General features: G+C 38.3%; 1 protein-coding gene and 1 long non-coding RNA gene across 26 annotated transcripts in view; one reads left to right on the top strand and one right to left on the bottom strand.

The window, feature by feature from the left end:
* NRXN1 (neurexin 1) overlaps positions 1 to 14,431 on the bottom strand; it is a 1,110,252-nt gene that overhangs the window by 673,384 nt on the left and 422,437 nt on the right. The gene's annotated exons all lie outside the window — the stretch shown is intronic.
* Positions 1 to 14,431, top strand: part of LOC144324124 (uncharacterized) — an 86,851-nt gene that overhangs the window by 62,217 nt on the left and 10,203 nt on the right. For all 4 annotated transcript variants that reach the window (XR_013389536.1, XR_013389534.1, XR_013389535.1 and 1 more), the window contains one exon: positions 6,107 to 6,244. This is a non-coding gene — a long non-coding RNA (uncharacterized LOC144324124). The remainder of the gene's footprint in view (positions 1 to 6,106; positions 6,245 to 14,431) is intronic.

Below are 14,431 nucleotides of genomic sequence, written 5' to 3' on the forward strand. Positions count from 1 at the left end.
ACATGTCTGAGGCTTCTAAAACCCTTTGTGTGGATCTCAAACAGTTATTGTGCTGGATCCAAATTTCTACCTTGGTTAAGCAAGCCCAAATCCTTTCCAGCCATGCCCCTGGCAGCAAACTCCAAGAACACATTAATGAAGGAAGGGATAAAAATAAAATCTACTGCTTAGGGATAACTTAGTCTGTGCCCATCACTGTGCTAGACTCTGAAGGCAGCATCTCATTTAATCCTTACCAGAAGCCCTGTCTGCTAGCGGCTATGATAACTCTTATTAACTGTATTTGCAGATGAAGTAAAGAAACTTGTTCAAGTTACACAAATAGTAAGTATTAAAGCCTGATTTAAAACCCCATTAGTCAACTTCCAGAGTTTGCAAGGGCAAATGACACTAGAAACATACAGACAGGCTTCATAATGATGCAAGCCATCAATCCAGCACAGAAACTGGCACCTGCTACAGTCTGTGCACCCCAGAAGGAAGAGAGTAATTGGTCATGCATTTTCATGCACTTAGGTAGCAAGTAGATGAGCTGAGAAAGCATCTGTGAGGAGAGACAGAGGTTCCAAAGTAACAACACAGGGGGATTCTTTGGGCTTGTAATGGCAACAGAATTAGAAGAGACAACTTTGGAAAGAGAGCTTGCTCTTGGTTCAAGGAGCAAAGGGCAAGAAGACAGCCAAGACTCCTTTAGATTTTCTCTATAACCAGGGCAGAGAGGATTATAGGCTTCAGACCATGGACACTGTCCACCTATAAAGACTGCATAATCCGTTGTGGTGAGCTTGACCCGTTTGATGTTTGTTTTTCTTTAAGGCACCTAGTTCAATGGAAAGGATGCTCATAGTGAGGAACACCTGTGTGTGGCATATGCATGGTCTCACAAGGATTTAAAACAAAATCTTGGGGGAAAACCAATTTATCCAAGTGCAGAGGACAAAACTGGCATCGAAACACAATGGCGGGAAGCTTGTCATGAAGATCGGGAAGCAGAGCACTTTCTTAGAGCACTTTATTTAGGAAGGCATCCTAGCCAAATGGGCCAAAATCAATGTAGTGATCAATAATAATTGCCAGTCCTAAACAGCCCATGGCCTGGGCCAAATGAGCACATTCTTCTCCTCCCCCTCCACCTGGATGCCCTATCCTCAGTCACTTCAAAATGAAATTCTCCAAGAGCAGAATGTTTGTGCAGTTCATCTAAACGGAATCATCAGTTTAAAAGATCAAGTGTTATTTCTTGTGAATCTTATCAACTTAAGCACGATCAGGTGAACAATCACAGTGATAGAATAACTAAGGTGATCCATTTCATGTGAATACATAGGAAATGTTTAAAATACATTTTCTTATCCCAATCAGTCCCCTTCTGCCTTAGTAATTCTGCACTGACAAGGGGATTGGACAAGAGCCCCCAGAGCCCATGTCATCTAGCCCCAGTGGAGCCTAGTATGATGTACTTACAGGGCACTGGATTAATAAGTACATTTCTCCCATATTTTCCTAATCTTGAAAATGACACAACTTGTGCAGCATAAAAAATATGGCAAGACACTCAACGTTTGTCTTAAATACTGTCAATTTTAAAAACCACAACTCACAAAATAAAAAGATTTAGATGGGGGAAAGGAAAACATTTTATGATCAAATAGACCCAAATACAATGTTTTTCTTTGGGGGTAGATCTGATCCCCCTGATCAGTGGTTCTAACAGAACAGATTTTGTGTATTAAGAGCAAAATGCAATTTTATTTGTTGCTTGCAGAGAGGAAAGCAACCAAAATTCTCTTGACTTATTTAGAAACATCTTCATGTTTTGGCCATGCTTTAGAGACAAGAAATGTTTTAAATGGCAAGTGATAGTTATTCTTATATCCAGCCCATCTAGGCTGTTTAAAACGAGTTATTGGATGAAACATATGTTAAAAGCATTAAAGAAAAGTAGGGGGGGGGAAAGAAAAGTAGGTATTATCATACCCTTTAAGTTGTCTGACAGTGATCCCCTTGGCATCCCGCCCACAGAAAGGTATTTAAAAAAAGGTGAAAATTGTAAAAAGGAAACTTATTGATAAATAGTTATCCATTCCTTTAAAATTATCAATCTGAAACAACAACATAATTGACTATGTATCATTGATAAATAGTTATCCATTCCTTTAAAATTATCAATCTGAAACAACAACATAATTGACTATGTATCATAGCTAAAGATATTTCCAAGCTGAGTAATTATATTTGCATTTATAAAAATGTTTAGGGGCACCTGGGTGGCTCAGTGGTTGAGTGTCTGCCTTTGGCTCAGGTCATGATTCTGGGGTCCTGGGAGTGAGTCCTGCACCAGGCTCCCTGCAGGGAGCCTGCTTCTCCCTCTGCCTAGGTCTCTGAGCCTCTCTTTGTGTCTCTTATGAATAAATAAATAAATAAATAAATAAATAAAATCTTTCAAAAATAAGTTTAAACTTCCTTGATTTTGTATTACATATTTAATATTAAAGTAGATCAGGATATAGGGTCATATCTATGTAAACTGAAACTTTAATCATGTATCGATCTGTAAGTTTCTTTGTCCTCAAAAATAAAAATACACATTAGAACTGCCTGACAGTCTTCAACACCTGTAGGCATCTGTGTGGGAGAGTCATAGAACGGACCATTTGCTCCAGATCATTAAACATGGAGAAAGGCATCCTGATAACTCTATTGGATATGGTAATGTGTGCTTTGCTAAAAGAGTTTCATTAAGCCAAAAAGGAAAGCCTTCTTATGCAGAGCTGCGGCTGGAGAAATGGGGCTGAAGCAGGTCTCTTCCTACAAACTCACAGAAATAGGATAAATGGGCTGCGTATCATTTAATCACTGCAAAGCGATTCATGCTTGCGTTTAGGGTTTTTTAATTCTATTAGTCTAGCCCTACCTGAATCCTAAAAAAAAACCCCAAAAAAACGAAAAGTGCTAAACCTGGGGTTTTCTCATTTCCCTTCCCTCCACCCCTTCACCAGGAAGGGTCTTCCTCTCCCTTCTTTCCACCCTGTCTTGACAGTAGGGAAGATTCTCATACTTCTTGGGGCTAAGCTGTCTGTAATGCTCTGGATCCAATTCACTTGTTCATTTATCCAGCAGTCCATTATTCTGTGCCTATGTCCAGAAGACTCTTCAAGGGCTAGGATGGATTCTAGAAGAAATAAAGGAGGACCTTTGTTCTGAAGGAACCAATGAAACACTAATGGAATACCAGAATGGGGACACAATTTGCAAGACCAAGTTAGAAATTCTGATGTGCTAGGGAAATTAAGCATAGGGTGTATGTTTTATGAGGTCCTGGTAGACATCTGGAATAAGATATAAAGAGGACTTTGGAAGTGATGGTGAGACCCTAGTGTCCTGAGTTTAACACTTAACCAAGAAAAAAAGAACTCTTCTTAGGCTGTGATATAGTTTGACAGAAAATATGTTCTGAGTTTTGAACGTAAGAAGGAATTTGATTTCTGATTAATTTTTTTGAGATATAAGACTTTGAGGGTTTCTCAGTTGATCTCTGGACTATTTATTGTTGTTGTTATTGTTGTTGTTGCAGGGAGTGGGGCATGATCCAAATTCCTCTTATTGTGACTTATGGGCCAGAGTAAGAAGAGATTCACCCCACCCTACTCCATCCCAACCCCTGACCCCTGCCCCTACTCCAACTGAGGGAAGCACCTTAGCAAAACTGCCAGGTCAGCATTTGAGATTGCGAGTATGATTAATTCTCCCTGGCAGACACACAAAAGATTCATGGAAACAGATTAAAGAATAGCATTCATGGTGGTCCCAGTAATATTGGGAAGGCTGCGGACAATGCACATCGCTTGCTAGTCTGCCATAGGGAAGAAGGACTCCAGGGGCTGGGTATCCCAGCTATTTTCTCAAGTGAGGGCTTAGAGTTCAAACATGATTTTAACTTCCATTGCTATTATTATCTGTGTTTCTTAAGAGGTCTCCTCCTGCCTCCTACAGCATGGAGAAATGAAGGCCAAAGTGCTAAAAGAATGCAAAAGTAAACACGGGCTGTAAAATAAGAATTAACTACATACTACGGAAGCTATTATCTTTCCAGCATTTTCAATTTCTCTTTCCTAATGGCTCCCTAAAACTCTTGCAGTGATTTCCTGTAAGAAAACTAATTTTTTGAAAACATATCTATTCTTAGTGAGAATAGTACTGAGTTTTATGTTTGTTTTGATTTCACAGTTATGATCAGGAGTTAGGAACTTCCCTTTAGCATTAGGCTTCCTCCAGCAACAGCCCATCTCTTTCCTTCTGCTCATTGCCAACTTTCTTAAAAACACAAAAACAATTCACCACTTCTCTCTCTTTGCCAGCCACTTCTTCCTGAGCCTCCTGCCATCTGAGTTCATGGGACAACTGCTCTTTCAGAGTTGCCCCATTACTGTTTCTCAGATCTTCCCTCTCTGTTTTAACAGCTGTTACTGTCATTCATTGTATAGCCATGCTATTAAATATGCTTCTGTTTTTTTGGAACATCGTCTATATGCTTCTATGTTGCTATATACCATTTCAAATCATCAAAATTTTGCTATCCTCTCTCATTACACAGAAAAGTCACATTTGAAGAGGTTGTGCAATTTATCAACAGTACTAGACTCAGGACTGGAATGCAGATTTGTCCAACTACAGATAATTAACTGTCCTATTCTTCACTCTGCCTGGACTGAGATGCTGTGTAGTTGGCAATGAGCTCATCACAACTACCTGCCCTGGGCAGGTCAGAATTGCAAAGAAAAAGCTTTGTTTCAAGCAGAACAGATGGTGAGCTTTGCCAGTTCTCCTTGGGAGGAGTGCCCCACTGTCCGTCTGGCTTGGCAGCCTTCAGGGGCCTTGCCATACACAGGACACTGCAGTAGGGATTTCCCTGGTCTGTCTGGAAGAAGAATCCTGTTGGACGACTCCTCAGGTTTTTATGAGGCCTGTGAAAATGTCCTAGGACACAGTTCTAAATGAGCAGAGCCACATGGAAGGGTGTACTGTGGGGAGGGACGTGGCCTGATCTGGGTCTTTGTCCTCATATGAAAATAACTCTCTACCCATGCCACAATCCCTTAAACCTATGACTGATGTGTCAGCAGGGTTACAGTCTCTCTGATCTCTTGTAGCAGCCAAGAATCTATTTCCAAAGGTCTACGTCTTCCTCCCCAGTCATATGGGCCCCTTTCAAGCTGTCCCCTCCTGTAGGTCTTATCTGTCATTAGGTACTGCCATATACTCGGGGATACAACCCTTACCTTCTGGCCCCTTTCTTCCCCTCTTTTCTCTCCCTGACCTTATTTCCTAACATGGATACTTCTCAAAGTTCTGGTAGTTCCATTGTCCCCCCATGTCTCTTCATTCCCTTCCTGGGAATGGCATGTCCATTCTCAAAGCTTTAATACCTCTTCCATGTGAATGGCTCCTAATCTCTCTCTTGAACACTACATAGCAGCAGAGGAAGCTCTCTGCAGGTTTTAAGGCACTACAAAATAGGTTTTCTTGTTTGCTGCTCAGCAGCCAGTACACACTTGGAATACAGCTCAGTGTTGAAGAAATGTTTGTTGAGCAGCTAAATAAATGAGTCTCTTCCTGTCTCTCCTCATTACCTTACCTGATGAACATGCCCTTTCCCAAAGCTTCAATACATCCTCTATGTGAATTTGTTGAACAAATAAATGAATGAGTCTAAAGCAAAACTCATTTTTCCCCACCTTTATCCAATACTCTCTCTGCCATTGCCCTGAAACAAGCTTTAGCATAGTACTGAATTAGTTTGAATCTTCATTCAATCTATTAATAGGATGATGCCTCAGGCAAATTACTTAGCTTTCCTGAATCATCTCCCTTAAAAAAAATCACAGAGAATAATACTCTGCTTGTTTATTATGAAGATTAAATAGTATTATGACATACCTCAGTGCCAGTTACACACCTACGTATCAGCCCTTATTCCTACCTCTCCTGTTTCATTTAAAAGTACATTGACTATCTCATTTAAACCTCACAAATATTTATTTATTTATTTATTTATTTATTTATTTATTTATTTATTTATTTATACTTTTATATTTCTACTTTTTAGATGAGGTGAAGAGGAAACAGAAGGACAGAAAATGTGATCTACTTGCCCAAGTTCCCATCAAAATCAAGTCTGAGAAAGTATTACTCCAGAATCCATACAGTAAACCATCTCAGTCTTAGACTGCAAGATCACTAAAAGGTGGGATTTAGACCTTTTAAAAATGGATAAACCACAGGTCTCCAAGTCAAATGAGCCTTTAGAAAGTGGTCATTAAATACTGAAGGAATAAACAAATATTTTACTTTGTGAAATCTGACCTCCTGGTTTGATGATAAGCTATTTCAGGGTAATTTTTTTTAAGTATCCCTCATAATGCTGAGCACAATATAACCAATAAATAGCCTTTAAAAAATATTTATTTTATTTATTTGACAGAGAGAGAGTGAGTAGGGTGGGGGGAGGGACAGAGGGAGAATCTCCAACAGACTCCACGCTGAGATAGGAGCCTGATATGGAGTTCCATCTTCTGACCCTGAGATCATGACCTGAACCAAAACCAAGAGTTGGAGCCTTAACTGATTGTGCCACTCAGGCACCCCATTCCCAGTAAATATTCTTGAATTAAAGATTATGATGTAATAAGGAAAACCTGTTTGGCAATGTTTTTCCAAAGACATGAGCATAGGGGTCTTACATGACAGGGGAGTTTTAAGAGAAGGATAAATGAGAAAGACATAATTCAGAGCAAACGTGTTTCACTGCAAGTTATATAAGTCAACATCCCAGCAACCAAGTAGTAATTTCTTCATCAGAATAGAGAATAAATACATGGTTAGGAAATATGTCCTGCTAATCGGGGTCAAAGCAGTTGCACGTGATGAAAAGGAAATCGTCGGAAATGTTTTGATGTTTTCTACGGGAAGCTAAAAATGCATTATAATTCAAGTTGTGAGTAGAAATTTAATGCATTTTAAGCAGGGTGGAAAGGGTGAATAATTGTTTTGTCAGTTGGTAGGGTGGGTCTCAGGCATCACAGTAACTGTAATCCTAATTGAAGGAATGCAGGAAAGTATATCTGAAAATGGAGGGCGGTGGTGCAAAACCAAATAGAGGAAAGCAGACTGCTTACATAAGAAATTAATACTGTAATTTATCTAGATAGAATTTTAGATTAAACGAGAAACAAAACCAGTAATTTAGAAGAGATGTATGTATCTGACTCCAAAAGAAGAAAGAACTATTCAAATATAGCATGTTGTAGGAAAGCATTAAAAAAAAAAAAAAATCCACAACAAACTAAAATGAACTTGCTTTTCTCCCCCCTAAAAATGATAAGAACACACATAATATAATTGCTTAATTAGAGTTCTATTACTTAATTATAGTTACACAGTTGCAAGCATAGACAGTATAATCTGCAGTTTGGCTATAACTGGAGACTGAAAATTTGAGTGAGTTGGGGGGATTTCTAAGTAACATACTAAGATCTGATTTCTGTGCCAAGGAATAGTAATGGATGTGAAAGACATGCTTTATAGACCCTGCAAAGCTCACAACTTGACTTAGAAGTAAAGTTTCTAGAGAAATAAGTGAAGCGTTTACTTTTCTCTAACACCAAGAAACTTTTTAGTCATATGATGGCAGCCAAGAAAAGTAAGGTTAATTTGAGAGATGCTTGTAGAATCATGTGATCAATGGAGTTCTGGTAAGAATATAAAAAGAGTAGAATGACACAAATGATTCTGACATTTAAAAACTGGCAATGGGAACCTGTTTCCTCACATTCTTAGCTGATTTGTAAATGAAACATCAGGGGAAAGAAGTATTAGGTAATGTTGTGGACACTTCTGTCAACATGGTTATTATCTTGTTTTATTGGATGGGTCAAGCATAAGTAAATTATTGGACACATCTTTGCAAAAAAAAATGTTAATACTTGGGAAAGTCACTTAATCTGGCAGTGCCTTAGTTCCCTCACTTGTATAATTAGCACTTTTTTTCCCTAACCACTAGGATATACACTGCTATACTTTCTTCTGATGTCAACATTTGCTGTTTATGGGGCAAGATGATTATCTAAGAAAATAGTTATAGGTAAATTAAATCAGAGTGCTGCAAAGATCTGATATGCTTAGGCATTTGAGAATTTAACACTTGGATCTGCCCTTCCACTATTATATTGGATTTGACATGTATGCTAGACACATGGCTTTTAGGACGCTACTGGAACAACAGAAATCCTGATGATGGTGTCAGATATCACGATGTCAAAGGCTTGAGTGAACTCAAATGATTGTGAGATTAACTCGCAGAAACCATGACCTTGATGTCTGCAATGGAATTCTAAGAATGTCAGGTGTTCGAGAAAGTCCAAAATGGTCATCTTGGAATGTGCTTAAGAAATGGGAAGAGCGGTGAGAAGAGGATGAAATCTAAAATTAATCCCACATATTTTTAAAGTTTTTTCATGACAGCTTTACTGTATATTAAAATCCGTCTTAAGTGGATTTTCATAAGTTTGTATAGTGTTGACCTGGTGGATTCAGAAAGCCCTTTAGTTTAGTCAGTGTTTGACAGACCTGCCATGCACATTATAGATTAGAGTGTATTTAAATACCACGAAAATGTACTATTGCATATGATAGGTTTAGCTCCTTTGCTCTGAGGACATTTTATCTCCTTGGTTAGTCAGACACAAACCAAGTGTTAGCAAATAGAACTATGACATCTTTGATACCTGCTTTTCTTGCTGCTTCCATGGAGCTAGAAAAGGAACCTAATGGAGGGATTACATCGTAAGAGAGTCTGGAGCAGGAATTGTAAGACTTATTTCTCTATCTAGCTCTACTAATGGTTAACAGTGTGGCCAAAACATGTCTCTTTAGATCTCTCTTCATTTTTTTTTTAAAGATTTGTTTATTTATTCATGAGAGACACAGAGAGAGAAAGGCAGAGACATAGACAGAGGGAAAAGCAGATTGCATGCAGGGAGCCCGATGTGGGACTCCGTCCCGGATGCCGGGATCACTCCCTGAGCCACTCAGATGTCATTCTCCATTTTGAAGAGACTAAACAATCCCAACTTTTTAATTTTCTTTAAAATTATATGGCTTTATGGAAAAGGCTGGCAATCTGAAGGGCTAACACTTAATAGATCTGTATTTCATCCAGATTTGAGAAATTCAAATTGACACAGAAAACCACGCATGTACCATATTGGGTATGAGATCTTAGGACCAAAACAAAAAATATAGCATCGCAGATTTATGCACAGGAAAGAGATAATGAACACCTTGCCCTATGTCTTCCAAATTTGGGCATCCTGGAAAAGTCCACTAAAAGCAAGATTAGATCATGTCTCAATTCTTTCTTTCAAGCTCCATAGAGACCCACCCCCATATTTAAGGTTTTAATTGTTCATCTTTAAAGTTCGCTTCTTGTTTAGATTTTTTTTCTTTAAATAAAACATGATTCCCCTTCTTATAGTCGCTCCTATTTTTGAATATTGTACACTTTTTTTCCACTAAGAAGACTATCAAAAGAAAGTTCTTTCTCTTTTACTCTCTCTTTTTGTATCTTTCTCCTCCCTCCCTCCCCTTTTCTTCCTAATAAAATTATCAAAGGTTCATATGCACTTTCAGTTCTTAATAGAATAAAAGGGAGTATGAGTTAAAACAAATTGTAATGACCCAAAGTAAGGGAAAGCATTTTTTGAATCTCATCTATCTTTCCACTGGTTCTTTTGCCTCCTCCCACACTTATATACTGCTTAGCATGTATGATCACAGGACCAACTGTGGAGATAGCTCCTCTCTCTCTAATTTCCATTCTTTAATGGAGTCAAGTTTTAGAACCAGGAGGGATAGGTTGGTATAAGAACTCTTTCTTCAAAGAACAGAAGACATGGCTGGCCTCTGGTATCTCCCTGGTCCATGCTAAGAATTTCCAGTGAAAAATGTCCCTAGAAGCCAATTGCAAATGTTATCATTCTTAAGATCTATTCACCTATTCACAAGCACCTCCCTTTCCTAGGATCAAATTATTATTTAAAAATGGGCTACAAGGCAATTACATGCAGAGCTCTCCAGCTACCTTTGCTAGAACGCAGGGAGATGTATAGCAGGAGAAGCATACTCAGTATTTTGAATTTTTTACATCAAGTGTTTTGATCATAGTCCTATGACTGGACTGTGGGCCCAGCTACAGGCTTAAAGCAATGAAGCTTGTTTGATGGAAATCTGTAAAACTTAATGAGAACGCAGGGCTCTGAGCATCAAAGCAGGTGGGTGCCTCAGAAAGGTTTCAAGGGCCTGGGCAGAGAAAGACTTCTTACATTTGACCTGTTTCTTAATAGTCTGATTCTGGATGCTTTGCCTACCTTTCCTTAAGGGGGAAAGTATAAATAACTAAGCAAACACATAGGAATCTCTTTCAACCCACGCGTTTTTCTTAGATTTTAGAGGTATTTTGTCTGTTGTTTTTATTTTTGATCAGGGAGGTGGTAGTGGTGGGAAAAACTTATCTTTCCTATTTTTTGAGGATAATTAAGTCCCTCAGAGTGATGTGTAAGAAGCCCTTTGGCTAGAAAACTTTTGAGGGTAGGATTTTAAGATAGCTTTATATGCAAAATATTTCTCTTTTGTACAGATGACCACTTCTACAGCAAGGGTTTTAGCTTTTACATAAGTTTTATTATAGTAAAAGACTATAAAGTACATAAAACTTAATCTCCTCACTCAACAGATGAAAAACCCAGGGCTCACAGAGGTTGAGTAAAATGTACTGGGTTACTCTTCGCATGTGCTGGTCAATTGTTAGATATGTACAGCCCAAATGATGAAAAATTGCATTCTGGGAATGCAATTCTGCTCATTTTCTTCCTTCCCTCTTGCTTCCTACCAATTTTGCCCTCATTCTTTTTAACTCTAAAGAATAATAACTGGTTTAATTGCTTTGTTTTGGTTAGAAATATGCAGATTTTCCTTGTTTTCGTATATATTTTTTTATTGTTTTCTTCTCCAAAACTCAAGTCATCTTGATTTTACCTCTGGTACCTCTCGACTGTTTGATATTCCCTAGATCAACCCCTCACATCTCTCCCTTGATTCGCTGTACTTTTTTTTTTTTTTTCCCCTGGAGGCTTAGGGTCTTTTGATCCTTCATTTCTACTGAATTCTGGCCCTATCATAGATATTTCTAGAAGTCTCCCTGGCAGTCGGTAACAAACAGCAACCTTTGTTAAAGTCCTTGTATCATTTGCATCTGTAATACCCTAAATTGTTTCTAAAAATGCTGGCTCACTGCTAAATCAGAAGCTGTGAGGGACAAGGATCTGCAGTTTCCTAAACTCTCAGGTGATTCTGACACACACAACTTTCAACCACTGTAGCAGTCACACCTGCCATCATGCCATCCATTGCTCATCTCCCTCAATATTTATCCAGCACTATTATTCGCCTCTCTTCCATGCACCCTTGCTTAGACACACCGACCTGAGTTCCCTTAAACATGGTATGCATTCTTTTACAGCTGTGCTCTTTCTCCAATTTTTCCTCTGTCTCAACTTTGCATCTCACATCCTGTTCACTTGGAGAAACGTTACTTTCCTTTCAGGGCCAAACTCAAATATTAGCTCCATGTGAAAAAAATTTTTTTTTTGACATTTCTCATCCACTCCCCAAATACTGTGCTAATTTAGAATGTTGCAGGACTTTGTTAACAAACCTTTGTTACAGGACTTATCTCACTTGAGTGTAATTACAATGCATTTACTGAAGGGTTATGGAGCACTAACTATGCCCCAGCGCCACGGTTCATCCTACTGAGAAAATCACCCCCCAGCTTTTTCTAGCCAGAGTCTTCACCTGAACCATAGAACGCAGAATGCAGTAATAGTAAACGCAGTAAAGGTTTTCTCAATTCTCTCAGGGATGATCGTAACTACCACTATTACATACAATGAATGCCTTAGGGCATAAAGGCTTAATCTTGTTGGGAAACCCTTTGTGATCAACACTGGTCAATTTTGGTAGCAGTAAATGCTATGATAGAGATAAGCCCAAGGTGAGAAGGAGAAGGAGAATAACAACACTTAATTACTTACTTGTTTGTTTCCCCTGTATCCAGTCTTGTTCTTTTTCTATCCTCACTTAGCATCTAGCATAGGCTCATTTTATGGTGGTCCTTTAATACATATTTTTAATGAAAAGCACTGTAATTCATATTTATGGCTATGTGTTCTTGGGATCTAGCCAAGGCAATGCAAATCATATTTGTAAACCCAGCATCTACTCCGTGTCTGAGACACATCTGACACTCAGTGAGGACTTGGCGACTAAATGAACAAATTTAGAAGGGTTGTTACTCAAGGATCGTAAGTACTACTTAAAGAAAAAGTCACACGAATGTAAAAATATGCCCTATTAAACTACATTTCAAGGTATCTCACTTTAAGTTTAATTGCTTCCTGTTAGGTGCATTTCAAAGATAAAAATAAAGGGTTTATTAAACATACCAAGTAAAGTTCTAAGAAGTGAAAAAAGGCTGCATTTCCCTGGGTGTTAGGTGGGGGTAAGTGGTGGTATTTTCAATGTTAGTCTATATATAATAAATTTTTAAAAATTAATTTGAATATATTCCCAAGAATAGCCTCCAATTACAAATTGGGTTTAGGAGAAAATGGTAGGGAAATATATAAAATGCCATAAAATTCTGGTGTCTTAAAGCTATTTTTAGGGGGTCTGTGATATCTCCTTTTTCTATTAAAGAGTCTGCAGCCACCTGGCTTCAGAGAGCATCACATGGCACACTCTTTTTATAAGCATCACATGGCACACTCTTCCTGGGATTAATGGTTTTCTGATTGATGTCAGTTAAAGGCATCTCTGTTCATTTAATCAGTTTAGAAAGGTGCCATACATCTTAGCTGCTTCTAGGGGGCGCTTATTAAAATTCATGTTGCAGAAGTCGCGTTTCTCCAAATGGTTCTTTAATGCCTCAAATCCCCAACTGTCTAATTTATACCCAAGGAAGAGTTTACTTCCTTCAGGGCATAACCCATTATATTAAAAAGTTGTTAAAATGTAAATAAATACGTAGAAATCTGTTTAAGTTAGCAAATTGTGGGGTAAGGTAAAATAATCCTACATAAACCATGGCCTAAAAACATATAAAGAGTATATATGGAATTCAGGTAATATTCAATAAGAATATTACCATGCAAAAATGATAATTAACCCAAGTAAACCTGCACACAGTAATTTTCAGCATTTGGCAAGGGAAAAAATTCTGCTATGAAAGCAGTACTCTAAAAATGAAATAAAGGTTAAGAGACCTAGTTGAAAATTGTTATTAAAACACGCAGAAATTTTGCTTTAATGGTCATGGGCTTAGTTCCAACTATTTCAGAAGCAAAAGCTCATTGCTTGGATAGTAACTATAACTCACCCCAAGATTGTATTCACCCCTAAATTTAAATTGTGGGGGGAATGGCCCTGTGTGTGTCCTGGTGGCTTATCTGCCCTGAGTGCAATCAGATCCTGATGTCTGTTTTCTGAAAAGAAAGCTGAGCCCATACAAGGCCTTGAAGGGGGCTGAGCCTGGGGGAGTTTCCATGGGATCACGGCATTCTCAGAGGCTGAGGCTCTGGTTGTCAGACTCAGAGCCTCTACTAAGCTACTAGGTTTTATTGTTTTACATTTTAAGATCTTTAAAATTCAGACTTGAGTGGCAGCTGAGATGCATCCTAGTCTAGGTTAATTGGCAGTGCTTAGTGGTTTTAACATAATTGTGCATCTTATAGTCAATGATGTCAATAAAATATGGTAGTTGAGGTGCTCTGGCTCACTGATTTTCAAACTTAATTTGCATAGGAAATCATCTGGGGATCTTATTAAACTGTGGATTCTTATTTAGTAGATCTGGGGAGGAGCATGATGGTTTTTCATCTAATAAGCTCCCAGGTGATGTTGATGCTGCTGGTTGACAGGCTACACCTTGAGAAGTAAATCCCTGAGGGGGTTAACAGTGGTTGGTGGGCTTTATTTCCTTTTTAAACTACCTAAAAACTACAGCTTTTAGATGTGTGCTATTGTTTAGAAGTTGTACTATATAAACTCTATGTACTTTTATATAAATATGTTGATTCATACATAATCAATTATTAAATGATAGCTAAAGGTAATAACTAGCAAAGGATTGATTTTGATCTTTGGTGATCATATATTTTAGCTTGGGAACACTGGGAAAGGAAATGTTAATTTACTCTTTCAAATATTTAAATCTCCCATATGAGGGTCTGCTTTGTCTACAGGTGGTAGACACAGGCAAGGCTATAGCAATTGTTTTTGAAAGGCGACCCTGGTGATCCCTAGGTGGCTCAGTGGT

Source organism: Canis aureus, chromosome 11 (assembly GCF_053574225.1).
Source record: "Canis aureus isolate CA01 chromosome 11, VMU_Caureus_v.1.0, whole genome shotgun sequence".
Classification (NCBI taxonomy): domain Eukaryota; kingdom Metazoa; phylum Chordata; class Mammalia; order Carnivora; family Canidae; genus Canis; species Canis aureus.